This window comes from Cupressus sempervirens, chromosome 11 (genome assembly GCF_028749045.1).
Source record: "Cupressus sempervirens isolate cs-2001-9-10 chromosome 11, ASM2874904v1, whole genome shotgun sequence".
NCBI classification, from domain to species: Eukaryota; Viridiplantae; Streptophyta; class Pinopsida; order Cupressales; family Cupressaceae; genus Cupressus; species Cupressus sempervirens.
In genome coordinates this window covers 619,092,171-619,112,218 of record NC_143128.1, presented here as the reverse complement: position 1 = coordinate 619,112,218, position 20,048 = coordinate 619,092,171, and the positions used below count along the sequence as shown (strand labels likewise).

The 20,048-nt window shown below is 35.9% G+C and overlaps 1 pseudogene; it reads right to left on the bottom strand.

The window, feature by feature from the left end:
- LOC149531217 (auxin efflux carrier component 4 pseudogene) overlaps window positions 1–20,048 on the bottom strand; it is a 29,474-nt pseudogene that overhangs the window by 3,554 nt on the left and 5,872 nt on the right.

Genomic DNA, 20,048 nt, shown 5'->3' with positions numbered 1-20,048 from the left:
GCCTATCTTCTGTGGCTATTGTCAGGCGAGTCTGAGTATGAAAAAGGTATCTCATTGGGCAGTTTTGTTGACTAGGTATGTAGTCACATAAATCTCTGATCACTGTAGATTCAAATCAGATCAGTGGCTGGCGCATGCTCACAATATAAAGATGTAGGGATGTTAAGGAATGTGGGCATGCACCTTGCTGCCATGTGTCCTTGTGGGGTTAGTTTTGTTCTAGGTGGCACCAGTTGTATGCCAGGGTAATGCTGAGTCAGACCAATTTGAACGTTGAATGTTTTTGTGGGCCTAGGTTTTCATGGACAGGTGCAGTGAATGGAGAGTCTTTCCCAATCATTGATCTTGTGCAAATCGACGATTAGTGCTTGCTCGTAATATGGAAGTACAAGGGAGTTAAACATTGCAAGGAGGCACCTAAATGCCACATGTCCTCATAGGCCTGGGGAGATACATTGCAGCTAGGTAGCGTGGTTAAGGCTAGATGTTGGCGGTTACATTGCGGTCAAGGTTTTGAGGAGGTGGCACAGTTAGTAAAGAAGATGTGGTCAACCACATGGAGACTTTGTGAGTGGAAAAATAAAAGAAGATTTTTGGTCCACATGGCTCATCTTGGTGCCAGAGTTAGGTTGACCTACTAATCTTATTAATTCATGAGCTAGAAACAGGGGATATCAAGGTTTATTGCAGGATTTGATCCTTGTGATCAATGCCAACCACTCTTGGATAAATGTTGAACACAGTGAATGTGGGAAAACACTCCACCATCTCTGATCCAATCCATCTACCTAGTTAGAACTATTTAATGGCATCATTTTTGTCTTCTCAGGGCCCTGTCATGACAAGATCAGATATCATTGTATCTAGATCTATACTTAGGTCATACTTTCTTTAGATCTGCATGATTGTTCTTGGTAGGACTTAATGGCAGTAGTTGTAGAGTAATTTCAATGGGAAAAAATCTCAGTTATGCCTGAACTATAAAGGTAATTTTTGTAGATTTTGGTAAAGGTTGACTCTTCTCTAACTTCTTTGATATTGCTTTGCAATTTCATGTGTAAATTCCCTTTGCCTCTGAATTGTATGGCATTCTGCCTTATCTCCTTCAGCCATTTACGTAAATTGCAACAACTATTTGCCTCTCATTGCTATTTTGTAGAGATCTGCAATCTACATGACTATATCTCTTCTGGCCTATGAATGATATAAAAGTGAATCTTTTCTTTCCTTGTGTCATTCATCTAGGTTTTTTGATCTACATGTGGTTGTTAGATTAAAGCAAGTATGAATGCGTATATCTTTTGGTGTCATGATGGCTCAATAGTGCATATATGAGCAGATATTGGTTTGAACATTCTATTTGGGTGCATCACCCCCTTAGGTTAGAATAGGTAGATTTTCTTTCATGCATTCCTTCTCCCTTTTCCTCTCTAAGAGTAGTTAGGTGCACCCTGATAGTAAAGGAAGTTAGCCTTCTCCGGAGACTCAACCTTATAGTTCAAGTCCCATAGGTTGGAGGTTGTTTCCATGTTTCACAAGTTTGTCCTTAGGTAAAAACTTTGGACATGGGTGCAAACTTTTGTGACAACAACTACCAAAGAAACACCAATGCAACAAGGAGACATTTATAAGTTGTGTAGTTTGAACTCCCTAGACCTAGATGAGAGTCAATTCCAAGCTAGGTAAGGAAAAGCAATGTGAGATGGACTAGTTCATGAGTGTAAGAGAGATATTGATAGACATAGGTGCAAGCATCTCAAGTAGTGTCTATTTCAAGGATTTCAACACTCGGATGGTTTTTTTTTATTTTTATTTTCAAGACATTTTATGTTTTTTTATTTTTTGTATTTTTGATGTATTTTATTTTTTGGTTTATGCATCAAAGAGCATATTGCTAGGTTTTCACTAAGATGGTCATTTTTCAGTACATTTTCTATTTTTTAAGATTTTTTCAGCACTCTATTTTATTTTTTTATTTTTTTAAGATCATATGATAGGTGCAAGCATTAAGCAGAAAGAACACTAAGCATAGAAATCCTTAAAATGAAGGATATTAATGGGCATAGAGATTTTTCCTCCCTCAACTATAGAAAGATACTAAGCATCAGAGCCAAAAGCATAAATGACTATATAAGGACCTAGCTAGTTAGGTTTGAACTTTTCCTTTTGTTCTCCATTTTGTTGATTCTTTGGATTTTCTTTAAGGGCAAGATTCCCAACTTGAAATTCTCTACGATGAAATTTCTTATTATAGCTAGTAGACATTCATTTATGATAATCTTTTATATGATCAAAAGAAGCCTTATGAAATTCATCTAGTACTTCAAGCTCATGTATCCTCATAACTCTATAATCTTCATAAAAATTTGGCACTTTCAAAGAGGCTCTCAAGGAAGAAATCTCAACTTCAAGCGGTAGAATAGACTCAAAACCATAAACTAGAGAAAGATGTGTATCTCTAGTAGGTGTTTGTATGCTAGTCCTATAGGTCCATAGTGTAGGATTGATCTGTAGATGCCAATCTCTCCTAGATTTATGTATAATTCTATAAATAATTTTGAGCAATATCTTGTTTTAAGCCTCATCTTGACATTGCCTTGAGGGTAGTAGATGGAAGACTAGTGTTGTTTAATTTTGAATTCTTACAAATTTGTCTAAGATCCTTATTTTTTAATTGCCCTCCATTATCAGTGACTATAAAGAAGGGAATACCATAGCAACAAATGATGTGGTTCACTATAAATAGAGCAACATGCTTTCATGTAGTAGCATGTTGTGGTTTCATAATGCATGCCTTACTTTCATGTAGAAAATGGGGATGCCCTAGTTTTCTTCTAATACCAAGCTCCTAGTCTAGAGCCCTAGTCAATTTGGACCTTCCCATGGGTCTAGATCAAATCCTAGTCTCTAACTGGGCAATTTTGGTCTATTAGAGACAAGATAAAATTAGAATAAGAGTGGAAAATTCACTCTGGAATAGGAGCACACATGTGCACATTTAAAATTTGTGCATATGTGCACCCTTTGGAGGCATGGAGATGCACATCATCTAGAGGTGTGCATGTGTACACCCCCAAAGGTGCCCACAATGTGCACCACTTCTAGGTCTATATACCTTGAGGCCTATATAAAGCCCTGAGCCCCCTTCCCTTACATTAGTTGCTCTTGCCTATATTCAAAAATCTCACCTCTACACCTAGACTTTGTGCACTACTCTACTTGTCCTAGTCCCCTACAACATAAAACCACAAGGTTAGACTTAATGATGTGCATAGATACACACCCCTCAGAGGTGTGCATGTGTGTACCTTCATACATTTTACAGAAAACATAAAATAAAAGAATAAAAACCTTAGGCTCGGGCACTCTATGAAGGTGTACATATGCACATCTCTGCACACAAAGGACCAAAATAGTCCCCCCAGATGGCTAAGGTAATGCACATGTGCACAATTGCACACATGTGCATGTGTGCACCTTGTCTAGGTGTGTACTTGTGCACATGTGCAACAATGTAAAATTAACCTTTTTCAGAGCTAATCAATGCACTAGTACCTCTATAATAGTGCACTAGGTGTGCTAAAATGCACAGCAAGCCTATTCTTGTGGGGGATTTCTTGTTGACCTATTTTGACTAGTTTTTTCTTTATTTTGATGACATTTTGAGTCATGTAGAGTCTTCTTTTTCCTTCTAAATAATTTGTGCCTCTTCCATGTAGATAAAATGGCATCCTCATCCTCTTCAATAGAGAAGAAAATGGCACCAAAAACTGTTGTGTTCAAATATCAAAGATCCTATTAGAGAACCAACCTCAAGTACATGTCACCTATAGGCACTACTCTAGCATGGCTAAAGAGGGAGGTTATGTTTTGTCAAAAAAGGTAGTTGGACTTGACAATAGAGGAAGAAATGAAGAAACTTATTAAAGTAGTGAAGATGCCTAAACCACCTAAGGGTGATGCAAGAACACTGGCCTTCATGATAAAGAACCAAGATCAAGACCTACTTGTACATATTTTTATTCCTCCTTCTCACACTAACACCAAAGAACTAACTTTGAAAGATTACCAAATTAGGGAGGTCATGTTGGGAAGGCCCATGGTGAGCATGGTTAAAGTGATGATCACCACAGGTATGATGGAGTTGTTTCGACTCATGGATTAGGATGAGGTTGAATTGATAACACTATGCAAGTAGAATTAGCTACTTAAAGGCTACCTAAATGAAGTAGTGGGCCCTATTGACCTAGAAATCTAGATATTGCTCTTGCAATGGTGCTAGAAAGAAATGGAGTAGGAACATAATTGTATTTATGTTTGGAGGCATGTTAGCAATGGCATATAAGTTTTGAAGAAAATGGAGTACATATAATATAGGGAAATTTGAACCTGTTAAACCACATCTAGCCAAGTGAACCAAGATTTTGGGTTGATGGATGAAGCACATACCTAGGCCAAGGACCTATAGGCATTAAAATCAATAAAAGGTCAAATATTTTGAATGCTTATAGACGTATATACTATAGAGGATCTAGATAAGCTCAATGATTGGAAAGAGAAAATATTAGCAGGTAATAAAGTAATGGAGGGATCGCATGAGGAGATCCAGCAAATTAAGGACAAAATTCAAGAGAAATTTTTGGAAGTGGAGAGGTACTATAATGCCACTTGCCTTAAGATTTTTAAAGATGAGTTCAAAACTAATTTTTTTGCAATGTAATTTTTTGTCAAACAATTTAGAGGAACATTTTAAGATGCTTCATCAGATGATGACATAAGACGAGCATTCGAGACCAAAGAGGTGTTGTTGGAGCTAGACACCAAGCTTGAGGAATTTGTGAGTACTCAGATAGAAGTCAATAATTACCAAAATCTAGTAAAGGATAAGTATGGATCTTTAGACTTACCAAAAGCTAGCCTAGTAGCAAAGATGATAGAGAAATTCAAGAATAAACATCCAAAAATCATTTTATTATGAGGGAAAAACCTAGATGTTGAAAATTTAGTTTTGGACACTTCAAAGTTTTTTTGGATTTTTGGAACCTATCGCCAAGGTGCACAGGTGCACAGGTGCACTTTTCACAAAGGTGTGCTGACACTTTTGAATAAGTAGTGCACTAACAATTAACTGAGAGTATTCTACGCATTGAAAATGCATTTTGATGCCAGTTCAACTCCAAGAAATTCCTAAAGAAGGTTGAGATCCCTTTTTTATAACTTCTAGAGACTTTGAGATCATCTTACAGTTTCCTTCTTCTTATATTCTTATTCTTTCATTTTTTTATGTCATGTAATGGCTCATGCACCCATTAATGGATATTAACAAGGGTGGAGACCTACTTAGCACCATTTAGAAAGTTAGTTTGTATATATTTAGATTTGTTTTATTAGTTCTTATCATAAGTTTGCATTTGAAGAGCTCTCACTCCTAACACAAAGGGAGGAGATGTTTTCTTATAAATGCATGGATGTAATATGAACTATAGGTCATTATCTTAATGCAATAATATACGTTATTGGTGCTCTCATTTTGACTATAGTTATTCTTGTCAGAGTGAGTTATTTTTTGTGAATACATGTTAATGAATAATAATGGATCCAATGGTTTTATTGTGTTGTTATGATTGTGCAACCTTTTAGTTCTGATATTTGCCTTGTGGTAATGAATTCTACTGACATAACAAATTAGAGAAAGGATCATTATTGTTCTTGCATAGCATCTTGTCTCACCTGAGTGCACTTTTTGTGGCCTTGAAATTTGATGAAATGTGAAACATCTTTTGGTTTATACTAAGTTCCAAAAAATGATTGCATCAGTGGAGTTGAGGAAGTGTTGCTCCTAATTTCATTAGTTTCCTACCCAATTCTTTTGATAGTTTAATTTGCAAACGTGTTGTTACCATGGTTTATGTTAGAGTAATAAGATATTGCCTTATTAATTAAATAATTTTGATTTAATTATTAAGTCACTTATTATATCCAATTTACTTAAGCTAAACTTTAGACATATAACAATTAATTATTATATTAATTATTATCATGCAACCTAGGTTTTACCTATTAGGGTTTTGATCTCCTTTTATAAGGATTAATCTCTTTGTGATTTATTGAGACAATTCACTTTTAATAAAAGCAATTTATGTCATGTCCCCTTTTCAAATAATTAAAAATAAAAATCTTTGCTAAGGCAGGCAGGCCCAAAAAGGCGAAGTTTTAGCAAAAAGGGGATAATCTTTGGAAGCGAATGGACTAATAAATAAAAATTATTATTAAAATATATTTTATTAACCCCTCTTGGACATGAGTTAGGGTTATGCCCTCTTTTAAGGGGTTTGGAGGCATTCTGGGCTCATTCCAGAACTTGATTTTTGCTCATTCTTTGTTATTCTTCAGAGGTTGCCAAACCTGTGGAGAAGGAGACCCAAGAACGGGAGTTTGCAAGTTTCCAGGAAAACCCAAGAATGGGAGTTTGTAGGTTTCTAGGAAGGCTAAGGATGGGATTTTGAAGCCATTCCATGTGCATGCTCATACAGAGTTTGCCTTTGTGCTGAACAGTGCAGATTTGTGAGTTTTCGGGTGTGTTTTTTGTATGAGTTTGGTGTTTTCAGTTGAGTATTTCATATCAGTTTGGGTTGCTGCTGTATTTCAGACTTTAAGGTGTTAAAATAGAGCTGAATATATGTATTTGGATGTGATTAAACTTTTGAGATATATTATTAGTCTTTTTGTGGTGTTTTCGGGCATTTTTGTGTTAATTTCAGGAGCCCGATGAGCATAGTTTTTGTCCTACATTTGTGAACTGTTGTCTAAAGGCTATACAGATTTGGAAATGTCATTTTTTAGGATTTTATGCTGCTGAAATTTTTGTAAAAATTTCCATTTTCAGATTTATTAATAATTTGTGAAGTTGTGAAGCTTTTGGCACTATTTCTCGCATACCCGATTTGGGGTTTCTTGAGAAATTTGGTGGATCTTTGTGATATTAGTTGTTTGATCTTGAAAATCTGATTAGAGGCATGAAATATAATACAAAACTAGTAAAGAGATATTTCAGTGGTATCAAAGCCATGATCTTGCTAGCCTAAGGGTTTGTAGAAGTTTGCATGTCAGTTTTGACAACCACCCAGATCTTGCATGTCAATTTTGACAACTACCCAGATCTTGCATGTCATTTTTGACAACTACCCAGATCTTACATGTTAGTTTTGACACTACCCAAATCTTGCATGTCAGTTTTGACAACTACCCAGATCTTGCATGTCAGTTTTGACAACTATCCAGATCTTGCATGTTAGTTTTGACAACTACCCAGATCTTGCATGTCAGTTTTGATAACTACCCAAATATTGCATGTCATAATTTATGGTTGCATGTTGCTTCCAATCAGTTGGATGTCAAAATTTATGGTTGTATTCTACTTCTAATCATTTGCATGTTAGTTCTTGGTGAATTTGGTGGTTGCATGTTGCTTCTAATCAACTGCATGTCAAAATTTATGGTTGCATGCAACTAAGTGAAAGAGAAAAGAGATATTTACAGTGAGAAAAGAATAAATAAATTTTGATCAAACCTCCAGTTGAAAGTAAAAGTATAAAATCCAAGGAAGGAAAAAAAGTATGGCTAATCTAGATGAGATGGCAAAGAAATTCTTCCAAGACATCCAAAATACTTAGAAGCAAACAGTGGATAGTTTGGCAGAAACTAGAGAGGCTTTGCGAATATTGACAAAAAAATTGCAAGGAGTTGCATTTATTAATGAGAAAGGGAGCACTTCAGAGGAGTCAAGAAATCTAAAACTCACACCCTCTCAATCAACAAAAACTATTTTTCTGCATGCAGATGAGCCACCAGTGCCAAATCCAGCCCTTAATCCCATGGAAGAGGTTACTGATAACTACCCAAATATTGCATGTCATAATTTATGGTTGCATGTTGCTTCCAATCAGCTGGATGTCAAAATTTATGGTTGCATTCTACTTCTAATCATTTGCATGTTAGTTCTTGGTGAATTTGGTGGTTGCATGTTGCTTCTAATCAGCTGCATGTCAAAATTTATGGTTGCATGCAACTAAGTGAAAGAGAAAAGAGATATTTACAGCGAGAAAAGAATAAAGAAATTTTGATCAAACCTCCAGTTGAAAGTAAAAGTATAAAATCCAAGGAAAGAAAAAAAGTATGGCTAATCTAGATGAGATGGCAAAGAAATTCTTCCAAGACATCCAAAATACTTAGAAGCAAACAGTGGATAGTTTGGCAAAAACTAGAGAGGCTTTGCAAATATTTACAGAAAAATTGCAAGGAGTTGCATCTATTAATGAGAAAGGGAGCACTTCAGAGGAGTCAAGAAATCTAAAACTCACACCCTCTCAATCAACAAAAACTATTTTTCTGCATGCAGATGAGCCACCAGTGCCAAATCCAGCCCTTAATCCCATGGAAGAGGTTACAAGTAACTTGATTGCATTAAGAGCTACTTGCAATGGTTTAGATGATGACTTTCGCAGTTTAGTTCCTTTTAGAGAATATGTGGATATGATGAACACTTTGATGCCCAAGAAAGAGTACAGAAAGGAGCATGACATAAGTGGAAGAGAGCTCAAAAATAAAATAAGCAAGTTTATAGCACCTACTTTTGATGGAACAAATAAAATTTCAGCTAGAGCATGGCTACAAAAATTACAAACCTTCTTCACACTTAACCCCATGAAGGAGAGTGATGTTGTTCAAATTGCAAGTCTACACTTGGAAGATGCAGCCTATGATTGGTGGTATAATGGAATGACTACTCAAGGTCATGATCAGGTAACTACATTTGATGATTTTAGTCAAAGAGTGATAGATAGATTTGACCTCAAGGATGATGATTATGAGGATGTTGTTGTGCATGATGGTGAGATACCTAGTAGAGATGAGCAGACATTGAGCATTCATGACTTTGCTAAGAAAGAGTACCAGGCATAGTTAGATGCTTCGTCACATGAGGTTGAGGCTGGTAGTACTTCACATGATTTGTCCAACCAGCTGAAAGTGAACAAAGACAGTATTGTGACTTCATTATCTCATCATGATAGGTATGTGGAGTTAGTTGGTATTGGTCATATTACTCAAGTGAGGATTTTTCTTGAGTTACCAGCTGATTCTAGTTTATAGATATGGACTCGAGATTGTTATATTGGCATTTGGGATTCAGTTGACTGAAGATCTTTAACACATTTTGGTAGCAGTGTTCGTCTGTGTGCTATCATGGATTTGATTAGCAGATTGCATGGTGTTGTCTTTTCTTGTGCTATCAACTTGTTTGATGTTGGTATTAGTTTTTATACACCGATGTTGGGATTTGTTCATATATCCAGTCAACCATACTTGTTGGAATGTGTTGATGATCTTTCATATTGGGCAGTGTGTACAGATGAGTCCCAGGATCATATTGGCATTGATGACATGCAGGAGGATGCAGTGGGCAATTGTGAAGACTTAGTTTCCTTGGGTACAGAGGAGTTGGATAGCAGTGCTACAATTTTTGATACTCTGTATGTTGATATGAGCTTTAGAGTTGATTCACAGGACATGGATGGTAATACTCTAGAGACTAGTAACTTTGAGGATACTCCTTTAGACAGTGCATCAGAGGAGGTTTCTAAGAGACAGTCAAGCCAGTGCCATCATGTGTCTAATCAGTTGAGAGTTAGTGACCAAGATATTGCTATCACTTGCCAGCATTTCAATGTTGCTCGTCAATTGTTAGCAGTTTATGGATGGGGTTCTCCTACTAGTGATGAGCAAGAAGGCAGTTATCTTTCCTTGACAGAGTTCCACTCTTTATGGGAGGCTATCCAAATTTTGAGGTAGGATTATATGCAGTTGGTAGCCGATAGAGATTATCTTATAGAGTGGGGCAGTATAGCATACGATGCATTGTTGGCCAAGGAAGATGAGGTGGGTGAGCTTACTCAGCAGCTTGAGGTGACTTTTGAGATTCTTGAGAGTACACAGTTGGCTTTCAAGGAGTCACAATTTCATTTGGCTAAGGTGACCATGGAGTTAGAGCAACTATAGTCTTTACCTAATTCTATACAGTCACAAGCTGTGGTGTTTGGTGATCTGAGGATGTCCATGGCCGAGATTGTCAAAGACAGTGGAGATGGGGATGCATCCATCCTTGATACTAACATTGGCATATCAAGTTCATTCCCACTAGATTCAGGTTCAATTGAGTTAGGTGTTGTAGCAGATTGTTGTATGCATGACATGGTGGTGACCTCTAGTACTAATGGTACAGAGACTAGAGATGTATCAAAGATCATGTGTGATGTTGGTGAGTTAGCAGTTGGCATGGTTCCTGCTAGTAATACTACTCCCTTGGTGATATCTTTAGAGGTAGTAGTCAGTTCCAACATGGTTAATGATCAATTGCAATTAGTTTCATCTAGATTATAGTATGAGCCACTGATTGAGATTGGTGCATTCTATCAGCATTACATTGTGAGGTACACTCATTAATTTACCTTTGATGACCATGTTGATGAGATGATGATACAAAGATGTACTTTGGTTCCTAGTGCTTATCATTAGTTATGGGACAGTTTGATGCCTCAAGATGAGAGTTGTGATGGGCATGACATGGTGATAGGTTCTGCAGTTGATAGCTTGATAATATGTGACTTAGAGCAGGAGTTTGGGAGTGATGCTTCAGTGGGTGTCGTTATTGATTCTACTCCTTTGGCTATGACATCTCCTAACTTAGCTAGTGATCAGTCACAATGGGTTGTATCACTTGTTCATGGTGAGTTATTGACTGAGGTTGGTTTTTTTAATCAACATTATATTGTAGGGTATGTACATCAGTTAGCATTTGATCCTTGTTTTGAGGAGTTGATGGCAGGAAAATTTGGTTTGGGTTCCATTTCTTACTTTTTATCTTGTAATGTCTTTTCACCATCAGCAGTGCATGGGAGTTATGGTTATGAGATAGTGGCTGATGATTTGCAGAGTTGTGTTGACTGTAGGAGTTGTACAGTGTGTGGATTCTCCATACTTGGTACATTTTCATTTGAGAGCATTCACCATTGTTGCAAAGTTGGATTGTACATTTCGTATAGGCCAGTGGGATGCGTTGATGGTATTTACTTTGTTGGTAGTTTGATTTGTCCACTTTACTTGGGTTTTGATGTTCTAACAGTTTATGTCTCATGGGTTTCTGACTGTGGTAGTGGTGATTTTGGAGTTTGGTTGAGTTGTAATTATCAGTTTGATTATGGATTCCTCTTAGTCATATTGCAGAGGATATTGCAGGAGCCTGTGTTAATTGGCAGTAGTATAGTTCATGACTACATTTGGGATCTAGGTGGATTGATTGGTTTACTGTTCAGCCATTGCTTGAGGACAAGCAATATTTGGGAGGGGAGGACTTTTCATGTCCCCTTTTCAAATAATTAAAAATAATAATCTTTGCTAAGGCAGGCAGGCCCAAAAAGGTGAAGTTTCAGCAAAAAGGGGATAATCTTTGGAAGCGAATGGACTAATAAATAAAAATTATTATTAAAATATGTTTTATTAACCCCTCTTGGATGTGAGTTAGGGTTATGACCTCTTTTAAGGGGTTTGGAGGCATTCTGGGCTCATTCCAGAAGTTGATTTTTGCTCATTCTTTGTTATTCTTCAGAGGCTACCAAACCTGTGGAGAAGGAGATCCAAGAATAGGAGTTTGCAGGTTTCCAGGGAGACCCAAGAATGGGATTTTTTAGGTTTCTAGGAAGGCTAAGGATAGGAGTTTGAAGCCATTCCATGTGCATGCTCATATAGAGTTTGCCTTTGTGCTGAACAGTGCAGATTTGTGGGTTTTCGGGTGTGTTTTTTGTATGAGTTTGGTGTTTTCAGTTGAGTATTTCATATCAGTTTGGGTTGCTGCTATATTTCAGACTTTAAGGTGTTAAAATAGAGCTGAATATATGTATTGTGATGTGATTAAACTTCTGATATAGATTATTAGTGTTTTTGTGGTGTTTTCGGGCATTTTTGTGTTAATTTCAGGAGCCCGATGAGCATAGTTTTTGTCCTACATTTGTGAACTGTTGTGTAAAGGCTATACAGATCTAGAAATTTCATTTTGTAGGCTGTTATGCTGCTTAAATTTCTTTAAAAATTTCCATTTTCAGATTTATTAATAATTTGTGAAGTTGTGAAGCTTTTGGCACTATTTCTCGCATACCCGATTTGGGGTTTCTTGAGAAATTTGGTAGATCTTTGTGATATTAGTTGTTTGATCTTGAAAATATGATTAGAGGTGTGAAATATCATACAAAACCAGTAAAGTGACATTTCAATTTCTCTTTTTTCTCATTAAAAATGTCTCATTTATGGATCTAGCAATTCTACCCTCCATAGCTTTTTGCTTCTCTCTTTATCTATGATAGGTGTTTGCATGCAAGTGATTCTTCGGAGCTATGGGGTTGATTTTTCATCACCTTCAATATGGTATAAGAGTTCCAAATCTTCATGCCCCTATTTTGGTTGTGAGATATTTGACATTATTTTCAAATCTAAGTTTTTTCCTTCAAAGGGTTTTAGTTTTTAGAAGTGTTTTGTATTGGATCTAGGGGGGCCTAAAAAGCATAATGGTCGGTGCCAAAAAATAAATTTGGTGGCCTTAAATATGTATGTCAAGAAAAGTCTAACATTCATGCCTAAAATCCCCTGATACCTAGAACAAGTTTATCTATGAACTATTACATAAAGATTCACATCCTCGCCGACTATTGTCTCTATTAGTAAAGGCTCTTTGAAAGACACTACATGAGAATCCACCCTTAAAGAAACAATTTTAGTGGTAGATTCAAGGAAATTCTCCATTAGAAGTTTACCAACTCCTCTATACTCAAAAAACATCATCATGATGGTATACCAAACAACACTCTGCAAAACCACCACCTGCACCATTACACTCTTGGAGAAACTCCCATACATTCCCTAGAGAAGAGGAATCCACATGACTAGAGTATTCGATAGAGTAGATAAGGAAAACAATGTAATCATCCACTCCAAACTTCCATTCTTTGCAAACTGAATCCACATTCCAAAAACCACCAAAACAATTTCCTTCTACAAGGAATCTATCACAATGAATCTGTAATTCATGTCGTATATTTTGTTAATCGAGATGAAATGAAATTAAAGTAGGGGAACTACAAAAATGGTGATAAAATGGTTTATCCCATAGCATTGATCAAGACTAAAAATCTTCCACCATTTGATGGAGCCATATGCAAGAATCATAGCCACATACAAGGGAACCACTATGCTTAGCACATTGTGCAAGAGGTGATGATTTTCTAATTCTTGGCACACAAATTGAGATTTTTTTGTTCAAAAATCAATATTTTTGGCATGTTTTCCAAGGTGATGACTTTCTAACTTTTGGCACATAAATAGGCAATTTGGTACATTTCTCAAGGTACTGATTTTGTGATTTTTGGCATGAAAATTGTGATTTTTTGGCATGCAAATCAAAAAATTTGGGCATGCAAGTTGAGACAAATTTGGTACAGAAGTGATATGCTTCCTGTTAGAATTAAGGTATATTTGTCATTAGTGCAAACACTTATTCAATTCTGGATGCTTACCGAGCTCATCACTCAGTCTACAAGTTTATACTGAGCATTCCTTTGGAAACTGAGTATATGGGCAATTCAGCAGTGTTTGTCAAGTTCATAGTGGTTATCGAGCAGAACAATGTTCTCCAAGAAATTAGTGGTCACTGAGATTTGCAGTGTTTATCGAGTGATCAAGGCAAATGAAGACTTAGAGGTAAGAAATAATCAATCCCTTCAGCATGAAGATCTTGTAGGTCAACTATCTAATGCAAATGAAGAAATTATAAATCTAAGATCTGAGAATGAAATTTTGAGGAATGATTTAATCACTGAAAGACAAATCAAAGCAAGATTACAAAGTGATCTAACATCTGAAAGACAAATCAATGAAAGTTTGGAAAATGACTTGATCACTAAAAGGCAAGTCAATGAAAGAATGATGAAATCTCAAATAGACATGACTCAATTAAATCAGCAAAGTGAGCAAAACTTTCATAAACAAAAAGGTAAAGCTGGTCTTGGATACAAGGAAGAAGGTGAAACCTCCAAGCAAGGTTCTCAAAGGAATCAAAGACCCACTTGCAATCACTGTGGCAAGATAGGTCATACATCAAACAAATGTTGGAGTAATGGAAAGGCAAAATTCAATGGCAAATGCTACAACTACAATCAACATGGTCACAAAGAAAATGAATGCAAAGAGAAACCAAAGTTTGAAGGCAAATGTCATAAATGCAAGAAAAAAGGTCACAAGGAATCTTTATGTAGATCCAAAGCATTCAATCCAGTAGAACAAATTATCAAAGCAATATTTGGTTGGGACTACAATACTTGGTGTAGGTGTCACTCTTGTGGAGAATATGGACACATTGGGATAAACTGTGCAAGACATCACCTAAGAAAGAAGGACACAACCATAAGATGTTACACTTGTACTAAACTTGGTCATATAGCCAAGAATTGCATGAATACTAGAAGAATTGAAGATGAAAAGAAAGCTAAAGCTGATAACATTCGAATGAAATTTGATAACCATTGGTGACTCAATGAATATTGTGTCACTTGGTGAAAACTGAATCCATTGATAACCTTCTTCACTTGGTAAACATTGATTCCTTCATTTACCTTGTTTACTCAATAAACACTAAGTCCTTCATTTACCTTGTTTCTCTATTCCAAAACTTCACATAACCTGATGGATTGGATTTCTTGTTCTCTTTTGAGCTTTCTTACTTCTTCCTATAGAGAACCATTCTTTGCTAGGAGTTCCTTGATTGCTTCATTAGCTTCATTTGAACTACTTCATGGTAAAAGGTCTTCAATCTTTTCTTCAATATACTGATGATCATTCATTTGTCTTGCAAGTTCCTTCCTTCTTTTCAAAGATTGAGAAAGATGCTCCTTTGCTTCTTTAAGTTGAGCCATGGCTATTTCTAGATCTAGCTTTTCATTCTCAATAGATTTGTCAAGTCTGAATATCTCCATTGTCCTTAATCTTTGCTCAAGCTGTCAAACTTTATCCTGAGAACCAGAAAGCTCTGATACCAATTGTTGGAAATAATCAAGACTAGCAAGGTTACTAAGAGGGGAGGGGTGAATTAGTAACTCTTAAAACTTTAAATCAGTTCTACATAATAACATATTCATCATTCATCCATCTAATCTACTATATGCATGAAAAGATAAACACATGAACACACTGATTTGGTGACCCAGAAACCTTCCAATTAGAAAGTAAAACTGGGGTGGGGATGATACCCACAAATTCGAGTTCAAACATCTGGAAACCAAAGGTTTGCCCCATATCCTACACTTGCCAAGGAACTTTCAAATGAAATGGATAAGATACATTTTAAGTCGTGTGCATAATGGTCAGCTATGGTTAGAGCAACCCATCCTGATAACGAAAAAGATGATTCATAAGATCATGAGTTTACCTATGTTGAGAAAATCAAAAACCACTAAAACCCTAAGTCAAGATGAACTTCAAAAGTTAACCCTAGTTGAACGGGATGGCAGAGGATTGAAACTTAACAATTTATTTGATGCAGAGCTAAGATTTGGAATTCATTTAATTGCATATAAGATGTATAGTTCCAGCAGATTGAATAGTGTGCCCTATGAGGCTGTGGACGTAGCCTATAAAGTTGTAAAGAAGAATATGGAATTTGACCTAGCAGATGTGCTATTGAAGCAACTAAACAAAAATATGGATAGCATAAGGACTTCAAAGAATAATCCTTGTAAATTTGGTTCTTTGTTAGTTTGTTTATTTTTCTATGTACAAAAGTTTTTCCCTTCTAAAGGTACAGTTGTATGGAGAAAAGATATTCTAGTTTTGTATCAGATAAATGAGTTTATTGCAGAAATGGGTATAAATTTTGATAAAGTAATGGATAATTATTTTGAAGATTTCAAAGAGAGAATGAACAACAGGTTTAGAATTCCCCCTAAGCTTGTTGAAGACTATAAGGAAGATGTATGTTTCATGGTTGACTGTGACAAAGTGTATATATAGGCAGTCATACCCCGTGTGGCATGGGTAAAACCATTGCCTTATGAACTGAATATTGATGAAGCAAGAGATATTTTTGAAGCACTGGTGAATGAGCCAGCTATTCCCAATGTTCCAGCATTCGGTACCTATGATGAGGCAAAAGAAAGAATTGAACTTGAAATCAAGCTGCCTCAAGCAATTAACAAAGGTAAGAGGAAAATTGCTAAGTTAAAAATTGATACTAGCCCTCTTATGCTTACCAATGGAAAAGGTGAAGATGAAGAAGGTGAAGAAGAAGAAGGAGGAGAAGAAGAAGGAGAAGAAGAATCTGCAAAAGAACAGCCAAAGAAGAAAGGTAGGGTAATCATTACCAAACCTAAGAAGAAGCCTACTGCAGTATTTACCAGAAGAACCAAAAAAGGTAAGCAGGAACCTATACTAGTCAGGCCTACACCCACATTCGAGCAAAGGCTCAAACTATTGGAAGAAGGAGCTGGCATCACAAATTTCAAGGCATTAAAATTTGAAACTAGAACAGATGCTAAGAAAATGCAGATTGAGGAACTGGTACTCAATAAGATGGGTAAATGGAAATACTCCCCAGACCAGATTGTCCCTCAAATCTCAAAAGAACTACTAGAGAGATTGCAACCGAGATGGGAGTCAGCCACCCAAACGGTAAAAGATATTTATGAGCAATCCCTAAAGAACCTTTGACCAAGTATCATTGGAGTAGAAGTAAAAACTGAAATGAAAAGCCATGAAGGTAAAATGATGATCAGATTCCACACCTGATAACAAGGTGGATCTAGCAATCCTACTTGCTCCTAACAGGGCAGATCATCAGAAGTGGTCATTGTAAGCCTTATCAGGGAAACTTTATATTGTAGTATTGAAGTTTTGTAGGTTTCATCCCCACCCCAGTTTTACTTTCTAATTGGAAGGTTTCTGGGTCACCAAATCAGTGTGTTCATGTGTTTATCTTTTCATGCATACAATAGATTAGATGGATGAATGATGAATATGTTATTATGCAGAACTGATTTAAAGTTTTAAGAGTTACTGATTCACCCCTCCCCTCTCAGTAACCTTGCCAGTCTTGATTATTTCCAACACTTCCTAAGGTAATTTCTAGTGCTGGTGGGCATGCTTTTTGATACATTTTGGCACAGATTAAGAGGTGGTAAAAAATATTTTGCCTTTCCAATACTTGTTTGACCTACATGTGGATTTTTGGCCATAACTTGCTCATCCAGACTCTGATTTTTTATCCAAAAGAAGCATCAAAAAGTTGATTTTGAGCCTATTGTGATGGTGCAGTTTGATTTTTGATGTTGTCTAATCACCTATTTTTCCTATCAATGTTAGAATTTCTATTTTGCACTCCAAGAGACATATTTTGAGACATTCTATTTTTCAAATTCTGCTCCAGGCACATCCCATTCAGTTTTTTGTTTTTCTACATTCTGATGGATACCTTGGTTTTTTCAAGTTTGAGGATCAATTTTGTTGTTTCAAATAATTTTTAATGGGTTATACTATCTATTGTATCAGCATTATGTCTCTTTTGATCTTTTTTGACATCTTTTTGTATTATTTTTACAAATGCACTGAGATAAAGTGTCACTCTATTGCATTTTAGGACCTTGCGCATCTTTATGTTTTGTTGTACTCATACTACATTATAAAGTTCCTTGAGGGGTTTCATGTTGACCATATTTTCCATCTTCCTTTGTCAAGTGACTATTCTTTCCATGATATTAACCTCATGATGTATCGATGACACATGCCATTATATGTGTTTGTACTTCTTTTGCACTTTTGATGTTCCTAGTTCTTCTTTCTACAAGAGATATTGCATTCAGTTTTAATGTTCATGTCTTATCTTTCAGAATTATAGGGGGTTATGTTTTTTCTATTTCTTTCTTGGTTTGATGGAGTGAGCTATGTATTCAGTATTTGATCTTATGTACTAGGCAATTGCAGTGGCTAGATACCTATACATTTCAGTGAGATGGATCATTTACCATATAGACATTCTTTTATTCCTATTTTTGGAGGCCATGAAGATACCTTCCATCTTCAATTGATTAGCTCTTTGGACTTAGTCTTTTCTACCTTGTCATGTTCTATATAGTGGAGGTTCTTTAGATCAGTAGTTTGATAGTGTTTGCAACTTTATGTTCAGTTTTGTTCTTCATTATCATATTTTGTTCCTATCTTCTAGAACATTATTTCCTTATATTTTTGGAGTAGGGTTTTTCCCGTGTGGTTTTCTCTATTTCTTCTCTTTACAGAGATTCAGTCGTGCTTGGTCATCAGGCCTTGTTGCCAGGACCTAATTTTCTTTCAACAGTAGTTTCTAGGTTTTTAGCTACTCCCTAAGTTTATCTTAAGGGGGTTGTTAGAGTAATAATATATTGACTTATTAATTAAATCACTTTTATTTAACTATTAAGTCACTTATTATCTCTAGTTTACTTAAGCTAAACTTTATGCATGTAATAAAAAATTATTTTATTAATTATTATCATGCAACCTAGATTTTACCTATTAGGGTTTTGATCTCCTTTAATAAGGATTGATCTCTTTGTAATTTATTGAGACAATTCACTTTTGATAATAGCAATTTCCCTTTTTTCTCATCAATAATGTCTCATCCGTGGATATGGCAATTCTAGCCTCTATAGCTTTTTGCTTCTCTCTTTCTCTGTGACAAGTGATTGCATGCAAGTGATTCTTGGAAGCTGTGGGATTGATGTTTCATCAACTTCAATATTTTATGTTTGTTAGGTATTTCCCTTATAGTTATTTTCTTTAATCTCACATTACTCTATCTTTTTTATTGCTTTTGTAACACTTGGTTAAAATAGGAATTTATATAATTGCATTAGTAGATTGCATTCATCATAAGATACAAAATACAAAAATGCATCTATTTTGTGGTCACACTTTTCAAACAACAATAGATTATCCAAGATTGTTCAAAACTAGCAAAGGCCTCCTCGTGAACATACACATTTATCTTCAATTGAGTGAGTAAGACTACTTGGAACCTTGGAGTTGGTCCTCGATCATCTTTTCAAGAGAGGGATTTGAAAGGATCCCTATCATTTAACATCATGCAAAATGAAAGCTCAATAGAAGTGGTGCTAGAAGGAGGACCTCAAACCATTCAGATAAGAAAAACAAGACATTGTTTGAAATTTGGCAGTTTTTGAAAGTTTAGAAAAAAATTTGTCAAACATTATTAGACGATGTGCAGGTACATTTTTTGAAGAGGTGCACTTTTTACATGTGTGGTTCCTAGAGGTGCACTTTTCTAGAATCAACATAAACTAGAAGATCCTAATCCACCATCTTCATTTTAGTGAGCTTTACAATCTTCACCTATTGGACACAAGTTTGTGTAAGTCACTCATTTCCACAAGACTGACAGTGATAAAGGATTACCAAGAATTCTATCACTTCCATTCCAAATTTCATCATCTTCTTTAGTTCCACCACCTAATCCTCTACTAATGGCATTTTCTACAAATGTAGTAGATTCACCAATCAACTTGCAAGGTGCACTTAATGACCTTCCCAAGATTCCTGAGAAATTCTACCGAAGGGTTTATCTATGGAGAGACACAAATAGTTGAGGATCACATCAAGGTCTTTAAAGAAATATGTAATTGAAAATAGATTCAAGAAGAGAATGTGGTCCTCTTTTTATTCCCATACACAGTGGGAGAAGTTTCCTTTAACTAATACATGAATTTACCACTAGGATGTATCCAAAATTGGGCTTCCTTTGAAAAATTATTCCCAAATCAATTTAAAACTTTTATCAACTCAGTTGTGATACATCATCATACATCATTAGTTTATATCAATCAACACGGACCCAGTAGAGACCATTTCACATTTCAGCCATTACTTTCACATGGTGTACCACAAGTTGGAGATACCTTACACCA